Below are 9,994 nucleotides of genomic sequence, written 5' to 3'. Positions count from 1 at the left end.
TGGAACACACAACCGATTTCGTACCTCAAACAATCGTCATCATCAATTTGAAACTCCGATTCCACATTCGAACACCTTCACCCGCTTTGCAACCAACTCATCGTCGCCTTTACGAGCTTTACGAATTTGATGAATCAATAATGGTTTGGCCTTTAATTTGGCCACTAACACATTGTCGGGTAGAACAGACAAGTGTACATTCATTGCTCGTAAAGCAAACAGTGATTTACGACTTAAGGCATCCGCAACCACATTAGCCTTTCCGGTGATAGTCAATGACAAGCTCATAATCTTTCAACAACTCGAGCCAACGCCTTTGTCGCAGATTTAAGTCTATTTGAGTCATCAAATATTTGAGACTTTGTGATCCGAAAATACATGGCACTTCTCACCAAATAAGTAATGTCGCCATATTTTCAAGGCGAATACGATGGCAACTAATTCGAGATCATGGGTCGGATAATTTTTCTCATGTGGCTTTAATTGTCTCGACGATAGGCCACAACTCGACATTATTGCATCAATACGCAACCTAACCCAAGTAGGAGGCGTCACTATAGATGACAAACTCTTTGCCCGATTTGGTGCACTAAAATTGAGCTTCACAAATAAGTTTTCAGTTGATCAAAACTTTTCGACATTTTTCCGTCCATTCAACTTAGCATCTTTTGAAGTAGCTTCGTCATGGGTGTGGCTATCATTGAGAAACCTTTACAAACCGTCGGTAGTAACCTAAGTCCCAAAAAGCTCCGAACCTCAAGAATATTTCTCGAGGCTTCCAGCTAAGTATGGCTGAAATTTTGCTCGGTCGACTCGAATACCCTATGCAGATACCACATGACCCAAGAAGCTAACCTCTCTAACCGTAACTCACACTTCATCGAACTTAGCATATAATTGCTTATCCCGTAAAATTTGCAATACTAATCTCGGTGTTCAAGATGATCGGTTTCATCTCTTGAATAGACCAAGATGTCATCAATAAACACAACTACAAACCGATCCAAATACGGTCTAAAGATCCGATTCATCAAATCCATAAATACCGCAGGGGCATTAGAAAGCCCAAACGGCATCACTAAAAATTCGTAATGACCGTACCTCGTTCTGAAAGCAGTTTTGGGTACATCCGAATCTCGAATTCACAACTGGTAGTAACCCGATCTCAAATCTATCTTTGAAAACACTGAGGCTCCTTTCAGTTGATCAAACAAATCATCAATACACGGTAACAGATATTTATTCTTTATTGTCACTTTATTGAGTTGACGATAGTCGATGCACAACCTCATGGTTCGTCTTTCTTTTTCACAAACAATACGGTGCGCCCAAGGTGAGAAACTTGGTCGAGCGAAACCTCTATCCGTCGGCTTCTTGCAATCGAGCTTTCAACTCTTTTAACTCGGTTGGTGCCATACGATACGGAGATATCGAAATTGGCGTAGTCCTGTACAAGCTCAATACCAAACTCTACTTCCGAACAGTGGTAAACCCTAGTAATTCTTCGGAAAAACATCCGGTATTCACAAACCACCGCACAGATTCGGGTTTCTTTTCCAATTCCTTGTCATCAAGTACATACACAAGGTATGCTTCGCACCCCTTTCTCACATATTTCTAGGCCAACATTGCTGATATTACAGCTGGCAACCCCTTTAAGTCTGTAGACTCAACTCGGATTATCTCGTTATTTTCGCACCTCAGATCAATAGTCTTGCTTTTGCAATTCACAACCGCATCATGCACGGTAAACCAATCTAAACCGAGGATAACGTCAAATTCATCAAACGGCAAAAGCATCAAGTCCGCCAGAAAACAGGAACCTCGAATTACTAGGGGACATTTCTTACACACTTTGTCGACAAGCACGTAACGACCCAAGGGATTTGACACCCGAATTACGAACTCAGTAGACTCAATAGGTAAAGTCTTACTGGATGCTAAGGTTTCGCATATATAAGAATGAGTAGAACTAGGGTCAATCAAAGCAATCACATTAGTATCAAAGAGAGTGAAAGTACCGGTAATGACATCTGGCAAGGAAGCATCCTCGCGTGCGCGTATGGCATAAGCCCTAGCAGGAGCACGAGCCTCAGATCTGGTCGCAGCATCTCTAGATCCTCTCTGACCACCACTAGCATTGCCCGTATTTCTAGATGGTCTACCTCGAGCAGTGGTAGCACCCGGTTTCACACTCTGATCTACATTCTGTTCAGACAACCTCGGGCAATCTTTAATGAAGTGGTCAACTGATCCGCACTTGTAACAGGAGCGGTCACGGAACCTACAACTCCCAGAATGCCATTTGCCACAATATTGGCACTCGCTCATCTCGACGATCATTTCCAACACCGGCGATCAAGTGACTCGTGTGCTCACAGGGGTCGATCGCGATCTCGTCTAGAAAAGCCCGGTGTCTCTAGACCGCCTAAGCCATCTCTAAATTTGTTTGATGACTGTGGGAAGGGCTTTCCCGAAGACCTCTTACGAAACTCCTTTGCTCCCGCCTCAGCTTTTCTTTTCTCCATACTGAGCTCCTCGGCTTTGCAAGCTCGCTCGACAAGTGCCACAAATTCTCGGATTTCCAAAATGCCAACATACAGCTTTATATCATCATTCAGCCCATCTTTGAAGCATTTGCACATCACAGCTTCCGAAGAAATGCATTCTCGCGCGTACCGGCTAAGCCTCACAAATTTTCGTTCATAGTCGGTAACCGACATAGAACCTTGTTTGAGTTCAAGAAATTCCTTCCGTTTTTGGTCAATGAACCTCTGACTGATATACTTCTTTTGAAACTCGGTTTGGAAGAACTCCCAAGTTACTTGCTCTCTAGGCACAACAGAAGTCAACGTATTCCACCAATAGTAGGCAGAATCACGTAGCAAGGAGATAGTACACTTTAGGCATTCATCGGGTGTACAAGATAGCTCATCGAGTACCCGAATAGTGTTGTCCAACCAAAATTCAGCTTGCTCGGTATCGTCGCTATCCGTAGGTTTAAATTTAGTAGCCCCATGTTTTCGGATTCTATCAACTGGAGGCTTATTTGACCTTATTTGGTCAGTTACCGGAGGTATTGTAGGTGCGGGGGTTGTATTAGTCGGGAATGGAGGTTGTGGAACAGCCGTATTAGTTCGAATGTATTGGTTGAACCAATCATTCATCACACTATAAAAAGCTTGCCTAGCCTCATCATTCGGATTGTTAGCAATAGGTTGAGAGTCCGGCCATTGTCCCTTGTGCGGGAGCAGCGCCACACTCTCCACATCATCAGCTATCGCTTCGGTTGGGATCGGGATCCATTACTATAAATAAACACAAATTCAAGTGTCAGAAATCACCACACTATCAATTAATCACAAAATGGCATGTATAGCTAGACCCAAACGTATTATGGTAGTCCTAGAATCGACTAAACCGTAGCTCTGATACCAATAAAATTGTAACACCCAGTACTCGAGACCGTGACCGGAGTCGAACACGAGGTGCTAATAGACATAATATATTTATTTTCACAGTCCATTTAAAAATTTCCAGCCAGCTGGCTAACTGTGTCACTGTCACCTTAAAAATCATGTCTTGAGTTCCACAACTCGAAAATCAGTTTCGTGATTTTTCCCTGAAACTAGACTCATATATGCATCTACAAATTGTTTTCTAGAATTTTTGGTCAGGCCAATTAATACAGTTTATTAGTTAAAGACCCCCGTGTTACAGGGATCGACTACACTGACCTTCGCGCATTACAACTTGGATATCTCCCTGTACGAGGATTAAATACTGATGCCGTTTGTTTCTATAGAAACTAGACTCAAAGAGGAATCTATACATATATGGCATGACTCCTAATTATCTCTGGTTAATCTACAATGAATTTCAAAAGTCGGAACAGGGAATCCAGAAACCGTTCTGGCCCTGTTTCACGTAAACCTAAATAACTCTTAACATACAACTCATATGACCGTTTTGTTTCTTCCATATGAAATTAGATTCATCAAGGTTAATTTACATAATTTATTCACTATTTAATTCCATTCCTACTATTTTTAGTTATTTTTCACATCCACGTCGCTGCTGCTGTCAGCATCTACCTTTAAGGTAGATTTTACCTACTTCATAATTTCCTTGATTCAACTAGCCCTTTTAGCATACATGGCACAAAAGATGATCACGGTTAACCATTCCAAGGGCTAATCAATTCCAAACATTTCCACATCTCTTAATGAACAACATACAAAATGATTATGATACCATGCCAAAGTGTATATAAGCCATTTTTGCATGGCTATCCAAATTTATACAAAATCAAAGGGTCTATGACCAACAAACGAAAGAGTAGTCCTATACATGCCATTTCAAAGTTCAACCAAAATTTGTATCAAAAAGGGGGCTTTGATAGTGTGGGAGACTTCGACTTCCAAAAATCCCGAGTCCGATAGCTGACGAGCCAAAATCTATAAAACAGAGAAACAAAGAAACGGAGTAAGCAATTTATGCTTAGTAAGTTTTGAGCAAGGGATTCCAGCACAACAAAAGCATAGCATTCATATAGCTAAACGGATAATTTCATATGCACACATTCTCAATATCATACTTACTTCACATTACCAACCCTTATGTTCATACACAAAAGATCAACTTAGCCAAAGGCCGGTAGCTCGTTTATCAACTGAGCGAATACTTATTTGTAAGGGCTCAACTAATTCAAACACATACGAAACATACCTCATTGCTGGAATTTTTGCAAGCGTATTAACTGAAATTTTTACAGCAAGATTGCTTATTCCCGAATCACGTACCTTCGGATTTTATCCGGATATAGCGACTCTCTCAAAAGCCTTCGGGACATAGCCCGGTTATAATAGCTCGCATAAATGCCTTCGGGACTAATCCCGGATTTGGGAACTCGCACAAATGCCTTCGGGAATTAACCCGGTTTTGGTAACTCGCACAAATGCCTTTGAGACTTAGCCCGGATACCATTCAAATGACCAAGCACATATATCAACAAATCATAACATATCCGTATTACATTCTCATTACCAAAGCTCAAACACAAGACACTTATCATATTTACAATTTCGGCTCAATAGCCACATACAAGGGCATGATTTCGATTTGCTTAAAACATGATCTAATCAAATCATAATTTAAGCTCTATTACTCAAGAACTTACCTCGGATGTTGTCGAACGATTTCGATGGCTATTCGACCACTTTTTCCTTCCCTTTATCGGATTTAGATCCCCTTTGCTCTTGAGCTTAATTAAACAAATAAATCGATTTAATCATTCGAGCATCAAAAAGAGGAACACAAGGCACTTAGCCCACATTTATACATTAGACCTTAAAGTCACATACATGTGAAATCATGCATCAACTCAAGATATTAACCCACACTCCCCTTCTTTGTAACACCCCGTACCCGAGTCCGTTACCGGAGTCGAACACAAGGTGCACACAGACTTAACTTAATTATTCTCACAGTCCATTTAAAATTTTCCAGACAAGCTGGTTACTGCATCACTGTCGCCTTAAAAATCATATCTTGAGTTTCAAGGCTCAAAAATCAGTTTCGTAATTTTTCCCTGTAACTAGACTCATATGTCCATCTTCATTATTTTTTCTAGAATTTTTGGTCGGGCCAATTAGTACAGTTTATTAGTTAAAGTCTCCCCTAATCCAGGGTTCGACTACACTGACCTTCACGCATTACGAATTGGATATCTCCCTATACAGGGCTTCAATACTGATGCCGTTTGTTTCTATAGAAACTAGACTCAAGGAGGAATCTATACATATATGGCATGACTCCTAATTATCTCTGGTTAATTTATAGTGAATTTCCAAAGTCAGAACAGGGATTCCAGAAACCGTTCTGGCCCTGTTTCACGAAAACCTAAACATCTTTTAATATAAAACTCATATGACCGTTTCGTTTCTTCCATATGAAAGTAGATTCATCAAGGTTCATTTACATAATTTATTCACTATTTAATTCCATTCCTGCTATTTTTGGTGATTTTTCACATCCACACCACTGCTGCTGTCAGCATCTGTTTTCAGGTAAACTTTACCTATTTCGTGGTTTCCATGGACCGACTAGAGTTTTGTCATACATAGGTCCACCTATGATCATATTTAGCCATTCCAAGGGCTGATCATTGCCCAACACTTCCATTCCAGTCCATAGTCACATCATGAAACCATATATACATACATAAACACAAATGGTCTAATGCCATACTCCACTTCTACGAGCCATTTTCGCATGGCCGTACACACATACATCACAAAAAGTACTTGAAAAACAACAAAGGGTAGTCCTATACATGCCATATCCAGAGTTCAACTAAAAGAGTACCAAAAGGGCTTTGATAGTGTGGATGACTTGACTTGATGATCCCGAATCCGATAGCTAACGGCGAAATCTATAAAACAAAGAACAAAGAAACGGAGTAAGCAATTTATGCTTAGTAAGTTTTGAGCAAGAATTTAAACACAACTGAAGTATAGCATTCACATAATTAAACGGATAATTCCATGTATTCATATATTCAAATCATTTCTACTTTACATTCCAACCCCTATGTTCATACGTAAGGGATCATCTTAGCCAAATACCGGAAGCTCATTACTCAACTGAGCGAATATTATTCAAAGGAACTCAACTATTCCAATGCACATACGAACATACCTCATTGCTGGAATTTTTGCAAGTGTATTAACTGAAATTTTTACAGAAAGATTGCTCATTCCCGAATCACGTACCTTTGGAATTTAACCGGATATAGCGACTAGCTCAATTGTCTTGGGACATAGCCGGTTATAGTAATTCGCACAATTGCCTTGAGAATTAACCCGGATTTAGTAACTCGCACAAATGCCTTGGGACTTAACCGGTTTTGGTAACTCGCACAAATGCCTTGAGAATTGACCGGATTTAGTCACTTAGCACAAAAGCCTTGGGACTTAGCCGGACATCATTCGAATAAACATGCACATTTAACACTAAATCATGACACATTCAGTATTTCATTTTCATTAGCAAAACTCAAATACAATACACTTATCACTCTTGCACATTTCGGTTCAATATCCACACACAAAGAGCATGATTTGATTTACTTGAGACATGATCTAATCAAATCATAATTTAAGCTCTATTACTCAAGAACTTACCTCGGATGTTGTCGAGCGATTCGATGGCTATTCGACCACTTTTCCTTCCCTTTATCGGATTTAGTTCCCTTTGCTCTTCACAAATTTAACAAATAAATTTATTTAATCATTTGAGCATCGAAAAGAGAATTCAAGGTACTTAGCCCACATATATTCATTAGACATTAAAGTCACATATGTACAGATATCATGAATCAAACTCAACACATTAGTTAGTACTCTCCTTAGTCGAATTTTCTAAGTCAAGATAAAGCCTTCAACATGCTTACTTATGGCGAACAACACATCAACCTATGTACTCAATCATGTGGCGAATATGCATGTTGATGTTGAGGCCAATTACATGTTTAATACCACACATGAATGGCATACATTTTACTAACTAATGCATTACATACTGTAGCTCAATACACATCTATCATTTACTTCATAACGAAACATCATCATAAGTAAATATATACCTTGAGATAGTATATATGTCATACCAATACATCATGTGCAAACATATATACATATAGGTGCAAGGGCGAATCTCAAGTTGATTATAACCAAATATGAACATATATCCACACAAATCTTACCTACCATGCAATAAGCATAAATCATGCTTATGGACATACCATGGCGAATACATCACAACACCATACCATTTCAATTTTGGTCATGGTTAAACAAAGAACTTAATGTCTCACTAAAAATGCTAAAAAGAAAATCCAAGAGTCATCAACCCACCATCACATATATCATTAACAAGCTTCATATTTAGCATGCAATGGCATTAACACAAAATCCACCTTGGCGAATATCATCCCCATGACATAGCAAGGATTTGAACCATGGCTAATAAGAACATCAAGCTAGCAACTAAAAACATGCATGAATCTCATGGCACAACATCAAACATACCTTAATCTTGATACAAGTATAGCCAAACCTCTTCCTAATCCTCTTCCAAACCAAACATGAAGCAAAAACTCCCTCCTTTTTCCTTAGAATTTTCGGCCAAGAGAGAATGAAAAGGATGAACAATTTTTTTTTTCTCTTTTCTTCAACTCATGGCAAAGGGGGGGGGGAACACTCACCATTCTCTTTTTTTTTTTTTTCTTCCCTTTCATTATTCAATTCCCATGCTCATTACTTTATTTTTTTCTTACATACACCATTGTCACAACATGTTTTATGACATGTTTTTTTGCCCATAATCCCTTGTCATGGCCGGCCACTACCAATTAGGGGGGGAAATTTGACATGCAAGTCCCCCCTTTTGATTACATGCACTATTAGATCCTTATAGATTAGCCTATCACATTTCAAAAGTGTCACACAAGTCCTAATAACTGAATTCACATGCAATCGACTAAATCGAAGCTTGAAATTTTCACACATTCATAAATACATATTCTAGACAATAAATATTAGGTTCAAACATTTCGGTGACTCGGTTTAGCAGTCCCGAAACCACTTCCTGACTAGGGTCAATTTTGGGCTGTCACATTCTTAGCCGATTGTCCTAACCAAGATAAAGGCATCAATATGCTTGCCTCTAACCGAATGCATGCACACCAATCCATCTCATGTGGCCGAATATGCATGTTGATGTTGAGGCCAATTATATATTTAATACCACACATAAATGGCATACATTTTACTAACTAATGCATCACATATTGTAGCTCAATACGCATCTATCATTTACTCCATAACTGAAACATCATCATATGTAAATATATACCTTGAGATAGTATATATGTCATACCAATACATCATGTGCAACATATATACATATAGGTGCAAGGGCCGAATCTCAAGTTGATTATAACCAAATATAAACATATATCCAAAACTCAAATCTTACCTACCATGCAATATGCATAAATCATACTTATAGATATACCATGGCCGAATACACCACAACACCATACCATTTCAACTTTGGTCATGGTTAAACAAAGAACTTAATGTCTCACTCAAAAATGCTAAAAGAAAATCCAAGAGTCCTCAATCCACCATCACATGTGTCATTATCAAGCTTCATATTTAGCATGCAATGGCATTAACACAAAATCCACCTTGGCCGAATATCATCCCCATGACATAGCAAAGATTTGAACCATGGGCTAATAAGAACATCAAGCTAGCAACTAAAAACATGCATGAATCTCATGGCACAACCTCAAACATACCTTAATCTAGACACAAGTATGGCCAAACCTCCTCCTAATCCTCTTCCAAACCAAGCATGAAGCAAGAACTCCTTCCTTCTTCCTTAGAATTTTAGGCTCAAAGAAATGAAAAAGGATGAACAATTTTTTTCTTTTTTCTTCAACTCACGGCAAAATGGGGGGATGGATGAGACCATTTTTTTCATCACTCCTCCCTTTCATTATTTTATTTTTTCTCCCATGATGCTCCAACATAACATGTCTATGACATGGTTTGCCCATAATTCTTTGTCATGGCCGCCACCACCTATAAAAAGAAGGGTATTTGACATGCAAGGCCATTGTTTTGCATGCATGATTCAATTAGTCATCACACATTTCCCTATCGTACTTTCAAAGTTTACTACTAGGTCCTTTTTAGTGAAATTCACATTTATAACCCTAAATCAAAACATCAAAAATGTCACACACGAATTAACACATATTATAGGCATCAAAATGAATATTTAATTATTTTTATGCCTCAGCTTTGTGGTCCCGAAACCACATTCCGACTAGGGTCGTTTTAAGGCTGTCACAGAATAAATCTTGTAATTCAGAGTGAATAACAAGTGAAGTCTAGGTAGATTTTTCCTTAGGTATTGTCAA

This window comes from Gossypium arboreum, chromosome 4 (assembly GCF_025698485.1).
Source record: "Gossypium arboreum isolate Shixiya-1 chromosome 4, ASM2569848v2, whole genome shotgun sequence".
Taxonomy (NCBI): domain Eukaryota; kingdom Viridiplantae; phylum Streptophyta; class Magnoliopsida; order Malvales; family Malvaceae; genus Gossypium; species Gossypium arboreum.
This window is presented reverse-complemented; position numbering follows the sequence as displayed.